Genomic DNA, 10,080 nt, shown 5'->3' with positions numbered 1-10,080 from the left:
GAGAGAGGAGGGCGGGGAATTTTTTTGTATTTCAAATATTATCGTGGATATTGATCCTCATATCACAGCATGATAGGCGTGGCTGAGCTCTTACTTCACTAATCTTGCATCTTTTGATTTGAGGGCTGAGGAACCTTTTTTCCAACAAAAACCTACATACGTAAGATTTTGGAGGAATACTAACTATTTTTAAAGGTTTCACGGTAAAGTTCTACACGTTTCCATTTTGAAATTTAAAAGTGAACCATTCTTGTTCAATGTTGCAGCCAAGGGCATTGGATACTATATAACCAAGTTAGGAAAATAATTTTGCTTTACCCTGCATGAAGGAATGGTTTCCCACTTGAAAATTTTTGCTATCAAGTGGTAGTCCTTTGTATTTGTAGTCCTTTTACAAAAAAGTTATCTAAACTTTGTAACAAGATTTAATTTTAAAATCAAAACTTAACTTTGTCGTTGGGATATTCTTGCTTGCTAGTGCTCACGATGTTTTGTAGAAGTTTTTTTGCACAGAGTTTGTTTTTTCAACCCAATGCATGCCTTCCCTTTGTCTTATTTTCTAAGGCACCTTCTTTGTTGTAGTCTTTTTAACTATAGTGACTAATGCATTCACTATTAGACCTAAATGATATACTGTTGCATGTTGTGGAGGCTGCACCAATATATCTCCTGTTTGGTCATGAGTCACTATAAGAGGAGTAGTTTATAACTGTTAGCATTGCCGCATAAAACAAAGGAAAATAGAAAGAGAAAATATTGCGTACACGACAATAATCATGGTAGTGGTTTGAAAGCAATAATCACGCTAATATTTGTGATAATATACTTGCAGCTATTACAACGTCAATTGCCGCTCATATTACCACGTTAATTATCGCTAAACACCTATTTAAAAATAAAGGTGCTCATTTGAACCACCCAAAATTGAGCTGTCCAAATGAGCACCTTTATTTTTGACCTGCATAAAACAATGAAACATCAATAAAAATAAAATGAAATTGAATTTACTTTACCTTGACAATTTAATGTGCAGAAGATCAACTATTTAAAAAGTTACAAAAAATGAAAATAGTTGTATATACATTGTGCCACATTGGGACTTTATGAAAGTTAGGACAAATATTTTTCTATCTAGAGGCACGTACGTTTGATCACCTTGACTCTACATAAATCTAAATCAAATTAAACAAATATCAACATCTTAAAACAATTGATACAAAATTATGTGTTTAAACTTACTGCTTGTAGTGATCCAACCGCTGCATCAAAGAACCATCACCAAGTATCAGATTATGTATGCCGCTCTCGATCTTGACCATCTCTAGTTGGTTCGAGTAAGAGTGATATTTTTCTAAGTTAGCAATAACAATAACAAATCATGGATTACAATCTTTATAATCACCAATTTAGGTTGTAATTTTATCAATCTTACATATTTGTCCTTCCATGCTTCTTTGTCTCCGAGCCATAGTGCGTGGGAGTTTGTCTGGTGCGAGCTTCACGTTGTTGTTTGTAGGATCAGCCCATTGCAACCTGATCGCTCTTTTCTTGCATTTCCTACTCCCAATCCGCATCTTCCATGTTGCCACCATGATAGCTTCTGTGTGGATCTCTAACCTGGTTGGCTGTTGCACATCGTACATTGGAATGCTTGTTTTTCAAAAATGTTTTTATGTAGCCCTCCAACCATTGTTGTGATCAATCTTGATCGGGGTCATTTGGAAATCTAGCATGCATCACGTCCTCCATGTAGCATGCATGATCACGCAGTTGGTCTCTAAACTTTACAAAACAATTCTTATATTTCAAAATGTATAAGAATTTGAAGATGGTGTTGAAACGCCCTGCTCTGTGCTATATCAAAGTCCATCTCTCCACCATATTTTACCCTGTAGTAGCACCCATGCGTGCATCAATATCCTCGTCCTCTGTGTCAAGGGTGGCACCCCTGCCACTACCAAAACAAGTGAAGCCATAAGATCCACCGCCGCTTTGTCTCTCTCGACACTCGCTACCTTGAGAGGAGCATCAACGCATGCCGCTAGGAGAAGTGTGTCGACGGTGTTATGGCAAAGAAAGAGTGAAATGGAGTGTCCTGGGATCTTGTGATGCCATGGGAGTGGGACCTTGCAATGCCATGGGAGTGGGACCTTACAAAAATGGAAGAGGAGCAGGACGATAAGAAGGGGCAGTAGACTGAGGTGCATGAGTGCGAGGCTCTCGATGTAAGGAGTCCCTCCCCGACTCCCCCATGGTGTCGACTATGGAGAAAGACCGTAGGTCACGAGATGCTACGGAGTACAGCGACCAAACAATCCCTCCATCAAACAGAGGTCTTGGTCTCGTAAAGAGATAGCCGGCTGTAGGTTTGGATCTACGATCAGTGGAGGAACCTAAGTAGAGTAGGTATAGGATTTCCATGCCTGCAAATAACAAAAATAAACATATAATACTCATGGTTTAGGGTTAACTAGCCACAAATAATATTTATCTCTTTGCTTGTTCTCACCACCTCAAGACTCGAGCATGGAGGCGATGTCCACCCCAGGTGGGAGTTTATCTGGATGTGAATCAACCAAAAGGAGATCCAGATGGCTGCTCCCCACCAGGTGGTCTCTCGTTTCACATATACATTACAAAGAGCAATATGAAATTTAGCTTTCCCCCTCTACTCACTCATCTATTCATACGTACACAAGTATATATGCACACAAGCATGTAGATACAAGTACACACTCAAGTAGACCTAAGTAGGGGCTAGTAGTGCCAAAGGTCAAGTGGCACCTCTTTAGATATCATCACAGTCTCAATCATGGTAAAATCGAAGGTACATTGTGGTCTTCACTTTTTGAGATTAACGCACACTCGTAATTTCCCACACTACAAGAGGTTGTGTGCTCTTGTGACGCTGCTAGCGACGGAAATACAATGGGTTTTTATAACCCCCGGCGTCGCTAAAATCGTCGCTAATAGCGTCGCTATATGCGTCGCTATATAGAGACGCTCATAGCGATGCTCATAGCGACGGTTATAGCGACGTTTACACAGAAGTCCATAGCGATGCTCATAGCGACGCTATAGAGCCATAAATAGCGACGGTTATAGCGACGCCCGAGAGAACATTTTTTTGGTGACAGCGCATTGAATGTCCTGCCACCCATCAACCATATTGTACTTGATTCACTTTTTAAAAAAAGTGCAAGGATAGATAATAGACCCAAAATAGTCACCCACAAGACGCATTGTTTGCAAAATTGACAAGCGTAAAATTGACAATTATACACATCATAGGCAAAATGAATTGATTGGCAAATGTAATAATGACAATTGTACAACATCATAGGCATAAAGAATTGATTGGCAAAATGAACTGCGGTGACAAATGTAATAATATACATGGTTCAAAAAGACGTATAAAATCAGTCTCATGATACATAAGCTATGAGAAACCCTAAACTAATGCTATCTAGCTACGGCTAAACTGACATCGTCTAGTCAGACGTCTCATCGCGTCCAAGCGGCGTATCTGTCGGATTCTGCAAAAAAAAAAAAAAAGACAGCTTTCAGTAAGTATAAACATATAACGACATTTATAAAACAATACAAAAAATAGAAAAGAGTAAACCCTAATACTAACCATGTCACCGCGAGAACTGAGAATGTCCATCAGGGCGTTTAAGCCCTTCCTGCCTACGTACTCGCGCTCGTACAGTGTGGGATCACGTCCTGTCATCGACCACTATCAAAACATACAAAGATTTCATTATGTTAGAATTAAAAAACTCATAAACCCTAAACTATCGAACATAAAGAGCAATACGAAAACACTTACAAAATCGGCCTCAAATGATGCCCATCCACCGCTCCCCAAGTGGTGCGAGCTTCCTGCCTCTACTTGCGCTCTGGATGCATCCTTTTGTTGCTTCCACTTGCCGGGATTCTCGCGCGCTGCTTTCTTCGCATTCTTCCAATTTTCTTTGGCCAGCCAATCTGGCCTGTTCCACCCATGCTTGATTGCTTTTTGCACTTCGGAACGCTTGTGTTTGCAGTATTCGCGCAATCGAATCTTCATCAGGTCTTCATTGAAGCGCTGATCCCGTGTTTGAACGGGAAACTCATCATGAAGTATGCTGATGACTCTGGCTTTTAAATCACTTGGTACTTCACTCCATTTGTTTAGTATGTAGTGTCTAAACAGCTGAGAGCAAAGACCACGCATGCGCGAGATCACCTTCTTGAGGTCATCATCCATGATGATGTCGCCGCTGAAGTCGACGGAGTAAGGCAAGCCCTCTGGCCGGTGACGCGTGAACCTGGGTGTCCCGGCAGAGGTCTCTAGCGGCGTGTCGATGGGGGTACGGACGTCAAGTGTCTCCACCGGCGTCTGGGCCCCGAAGCGAGGAGTGTCGAGTGGGGTGGCTCTTGGCGGAGTAGGTAGAGGTGTGTAGCTGCTAGGAACAGTCAGCCGCGCAAAACCTGGCGTAGATGGCGATGCTGCGGCTGGTGTGGGGGCGGTCAAAGAAGGGGAGGGTAAAGAGCCTCGTCGAACACGAGGCGGTGTGGAGGCATCGGCGGCAGAATCCCCACAACAACCGCCACCGCCACCACTAGAGCGCTGGTGTCTAGACGAGTGTGAAGATCGTCTCGTCGACACCGAAGCTTCGGAGCGCGCCGAATGCTCCGAAAGAGAGGGAGATGCGGATGGAGTAGGAACGCGCGATGATGCGCCAGAGCGATGACGCTCCATGTACCACTGTCTCTGCTGCGGTGACAAAGAAGAAAGAAACTCCTCATCATCCATACCCGCATTAAACACACGAATATTTAAACTTAATATTGAATGAATAGAGTAGACAATGACGCAAAGACCATTAAATACAATGACGTAATGATGCATATAAATACAATGATGCAATGAATTGAGTGATAGAAGAGGCAAGTCGAAAACTCAGAATTTTCAATCAAAAGATGTGAGCGCGAGTAGAAAAGAGCGTTATACACCATGGAACGTACTTAGAGAGCCATAGCTTTTACAACACGGAGCAAAATTGTTCAAATACAATATTTGTGGCTTTAAGAGATCTCTCTCTCATCCTCGCATAACTCAGCATAACTTTCTATATCTATATAGAGCTCTCCGTTTAAACACATATCCTCTGTTTCATTTTGTAGCTCCTTTGCATGCACCCCATATAGAGTAGTAGCATCTTGATGCTCGTCTGGCACCACCGCAGCGGCTTCTGATTGAGCATCTTCTCTGATCTCCTCCATTGATGCCGTTGTGATTGGCACATGGTAGCCTTCATACGTCCTTGCACTACGAGGGGCTACCTCTATGACGTACCACCAGTTTGATGTAGACTTTGTAGGATGGTCAACTCTGGCTCCCAAAGTATCTTTCTTGGCGTTCAAACGTTTAGAAATAAAGTCACTAGCTAGTCGTACATTGCAAACTTACCTTGGTCGCGCAACCCCGAGAGTACTCCCACTCTTCCTCAGTCACTTCGTCACCGCATTGTTGTGCGCTTTTCAATTGGTTGTGCAACCAACTTAAGCTCATGAATGTTGGTAGGCTCTCCAGACCCGTCGGATAGTGCATCGGTGGTCGTCTTCCCCGTCTCCACTCGATTCGTGCCCTTTGTCGCTCTTGCTTTGCATCCTCATATTGTGAAATCCACTTTTGCATCACTGGATTGTGAAGCATGCAAAAGCGGTTGATTTTAGCCTCTAGATCTTCCGTCATCTTCTTCTCAACACCGAGATTGCACATGACAATCCCAGATATGCGCTCATCATCTATGGTTCGCCATAGCGTGTCCCGAGCTTTATCAAATCCATCTAGCCACTCTCCAATGTACACTAGGGACTCTGATACCAACCAACCTTCTGCCATGCTACCCTCCGGACGTGCCTTTTGACGCATATATCCCGTAAGCGTTTTCATGAAACGTTCTAAGAAGAACATCCATCTGGAATGAACTGTGCCAGCTATTTCCACCTCATCAACTATGTGAACAAGAAGATGCACCTGAATGGTTAGCATGGTAGTAGGAAAATGTTTCTCAAACATGCACACAAGCTCCGCAGCATTTAGTTTGGCGAATGGTATGGAGTCTACGTTGATCTCCTTTTGTGAGATCCATTGCACCAGCTTTGCAAGTTTGTAGATTGTGTTACGGATGTCGAGAGACAAACATCCCTCAATGGCAACCGGTAAAATAAATTGTAAAGTATGTGTAGCAATGATAATAAAGTCCACATTTTATGCAATGATATTAAAGTCCACTATGAACGTACCTGACACATTTTATGCCAATCGTGTGACTTCAAACCGGTAAGCTTTCCTTCTTTAGTAAAACACGTTCGGAGCGAGTGCATTACGCCAGTGGGGGTCCGCAAAGATCGAATGGTCTCTTTTACTTTGCGTTCTTGGGCTCCTGTGAAAATCCATGGTGCTTTAGGGAGTTTTATCGATCCATCAGACGCTGTTTGCAGCCAATATTGCTCCATACGATCCACATTTCTAAGGTCAACTCTGGCTCCCAAAGTATCTTTCTTGCCGGTCAGATGGTCCCATAGTAGATTACTCACATTCTTGAATATGTGCATTGGATCGAGCAAGTGATTGATCATGAGTCGGGGCCAGTATGGTAACTCGTACCATAGAGATAGTCTCTTCATCCCTGGAGTCAATCCGTCATCGCACATCTCCTCCTGCTCTAACCATGCTTGTGCAGACATCCTTGGTGGCTCTCTTCCCAAAAAGCCATCGCGTAACACATGATTCTCTGGAAGATACGCTTGATGACCTTCGTAGATTTGCTTCTTCAGTGAGGGCGCCCTACGTGCATTTAGTCTAGGTCCACATGTGACACATGCTCTGTATCCGCTTGTTTGAAGCCCTGCATGTATACACATGATAATAGATCAACTATGGGAAAAAACAAGATTTACAGTGTCTGAGTGAGGAGTGTCAATAGATCACCTGAGCATTTTGTTAGCCCGGGATAGTCATGCATGGACCACATTAGAATGCCTCTGATCAAAGCATTCCGTCGTCCTGTGTGTCGGCTCATATCCACCATCTCTATGCCAATCCACAATTGTTGTAGCTCTTCCAATAGTGGACGAAGATACACATCCATATTCTCCACTTTATATCGCCTGGCACAATCAAGCTTAGCCATAAGTGCCCCTTCTTCGTAGTCAACCACCGGGGAATGTTGTAGTTGACGATGACAATGAGCCATACACTGTAAGATGTTGATCTTTGACCAAATGGATTTACGCCATCCATAGCCAGGCCTAAGCACAAATTTCGAGCTTCCCTGGCAAAATCCAACCATGTTCCATCTATATGTTTCCAGGCTGCGCAATCTGCAGGAATTCGTAGCACACCATCCGAAGATTTATTCTCCTCATGCCATGATGCTAGGGCGGCCATTGACTTACATTCGAAGAAATGCTTGATGCAAGGAAGCAGAGGGAAATGTCGCAAAACCTTTTGTGGAATTTTTGTCCCGTGGAGATCTACTCGATGTCTTTCGGAATCACATTTCGGACACTTCTCCATGTCTATGTATTCCCCTCTGAAAAGAATGCAGTCATTAGGACAAGCGTCGATAGAATTGTAATCCATCCCCAAGTTTCGCAAAATCTTTCTTGCTTCATCTCGGGAATCTGGCATCACATTGTCAGCTGGTAGTATGTGATCTTTAAGCAATCTACACAACATAAAAATACGATACAGTCGTGTAGAAATCTATCATATCATTATACATTTGGAGTTTTATTAAAGTAAACTAATTGTAATAGATCACCTGAAAAGCGCTGTGACGCTAGTGTCACTCCATCCAAACTTTGCCTACATGTTGAGAAGAACCAGGAGTGCTTTCAATCTAGACATACGTGCTCCATTATACAATGGCGTATCAGCTTCACTTTTCATATCATCATAGATAAGCCTTTCTGAATCCATGATCGTCTCGATCATTTCATCAATCGCGGGCTCAAACATTGCCTCGTTGGGAATGTGCTCTGCATGATCATCCCCCGAGCTGTCACAGGCTACATCTTGTGGCCTCACATATGCTGCTTGACCAAAGCGCCTGCGAACACGTCTATTGGGTTGCAAGATTCCTGCTTGTTGGCCAGCGTCAGAGTCCGACGAGTTATAATTGGCAACAACTCGATCTATAATAGATGGATCAAACTCTCCAAATTCGCGAACGTGCTGCAAAGAAACACGTCTTGTCCATCGCACAGCATGCTTGCATTGATTACAAGGACATAAGACCCTCGTTGAGAGATAGGTGTTTCGGTTGGACGGTCCCACATCCTCGTCACTACTCATAATGAGGATAAACATCTTATAACCTGGACAACAAATTTAATATTCTATTGGCATTCTTCGTCTTATCTCTCTCTCTCTCTCTCTCTCTCTCTCTCTCTCTCTCTCTCTCTCTCTCTCTCTCTCTCTCTACCTCGCATTCTCTAGTCATGTCCAATCCCCACACACCTCGGTCTAGAGGTGCACGGAGATCAGAACCACCGGGTTATAATCTCGTCTTTATTGGTCAATACCTATATTTGTGGGTACAAGAAATCTAGAGACCCACGTCTACATGATACTACATGTAGTGGACAAAACCCCTTTGCCTCTTCTCTAGCTGTAGCACTTCACAGCATCTTAACATCTTTTCACAGTAGATCTTTTCAGTGTTCGTCTAACTCTAAACCCTAAACCGTAAGTAATTCTTGTGTGGACTCGATCTACCGTAAATAAGCGTAAATCTAAATAAACATAAATCTAACTAAAAATAAACCTAAATCTAATTTAACGTAAGTCTACATCTAACTTAATCTTTAACGTCTTTTGGGATAGTTTCCTACGACGTTAAAACTCTCTTCTTCTTGTGTGTGTGTGTGTGTGTGTGTGTGTGTGTGTGTGTGTGTGTGTGTGTGTGTGTGTGTGTGTGTGTGTGTGTGTGTGTGTGTGTGTGTGTGTGTGGATAAACCTAAATAAACCTAAGTCTAATCTAATATAACATAAATCTAAATCTAACGTAAATTATGTTATATTAAAAACAAAGAACTAAACTAACAGGGATTATAAGAACCTTAAAACTGATTTAACACATAATTTTTCACATAACTCGGCAAGAGTTGGCATTCTCATCACTAAAGATGTGAGAGTTAACTTCCGGCGGTGCGCTGCCTCATCTCCATCCACATCTGACGACAGCAATTGGCCCTTTGGACCGTTCTTTCTCTTGTTACTAACTTTGAAGTTGTTGTTGAATGACTAGAGGTTGTCTAGATGGTCATTGTCAGGGATGTAGTGACTCTTGCCGCCCTGAAGATCCACCTTCTTCCCTATCTTCTGAAGACATTTCACCAGTACTTTTGGATCGACGGAGCCCACCATGAGTGAAGGCAGCAATACCCTATATTCCATTGAGGGCTTTCTTCACCCGCTTCATGTAGGCATCGCAGTCTATGGAGACCTAAATCTAATCTAATATAACGTAAATCTAAATCTAGCGTAAATAAACGTAAATCTAACTAAAAATAAACCTAAATCTAATCTAATTTAACTTAAATAAACCTAAATCTAATTTAACGTAAGTGTACATCTAACCTAATCTTTAACGTCTTTTAGGATAGTTTCCTACAACGTTATAACTCTCTTCTTCTTGTGTGTGTGCGCGTGTGTGGATGTGTGTGCCAATAAAAAGAGATAAATGGTGTAACCTTTCTATCACCCATGCCAAGTATGATAGATTGGTTATGCCATTTCCCTCTTGAATAATAGGTCTTGAGTTCAACTCCTCGTCGGCTAGATCTTTAGGTCTTTTAATTTTAATTAGTTTCTTACGATGTTAAATTAGTTTCTCATTCTTTCTCTCTCAATGTGTGTGCGTTTTTTTGTTTATGCATGTTTTCTCTCTCTTTTCCTCTCTCAATGTGTGCGTTTTTTGTTTATGCATGTTCTCTCCCTCTTTTCCTCTCTCAATGTGTGCGTTTTTTGTTTATGCATGCTCTCTCTCTCTCTTTTCCTCTCTCAATGTGTGTGTGCAT

Source organism: Adiantum capillus-veneris, chromosome 26 (genome assembly GCF_014529385.1).
Source record: "Adiantum capillus-veneris isolate H3 chromosome 26, ASM1452938v2, whole genome shotgun sequence".
In the NCBI taxonomy this organism is placed as follows: domain Eukaryota; kingdom Viridiplantae; phylum Streptophyta; class Polypodiopsida; order Polypodiales; family Pteridaceae; genus Adiantum; species Adiantum capillus-veneris.
Note: the sequence above shows the minus strand (reverse complement) of the source record.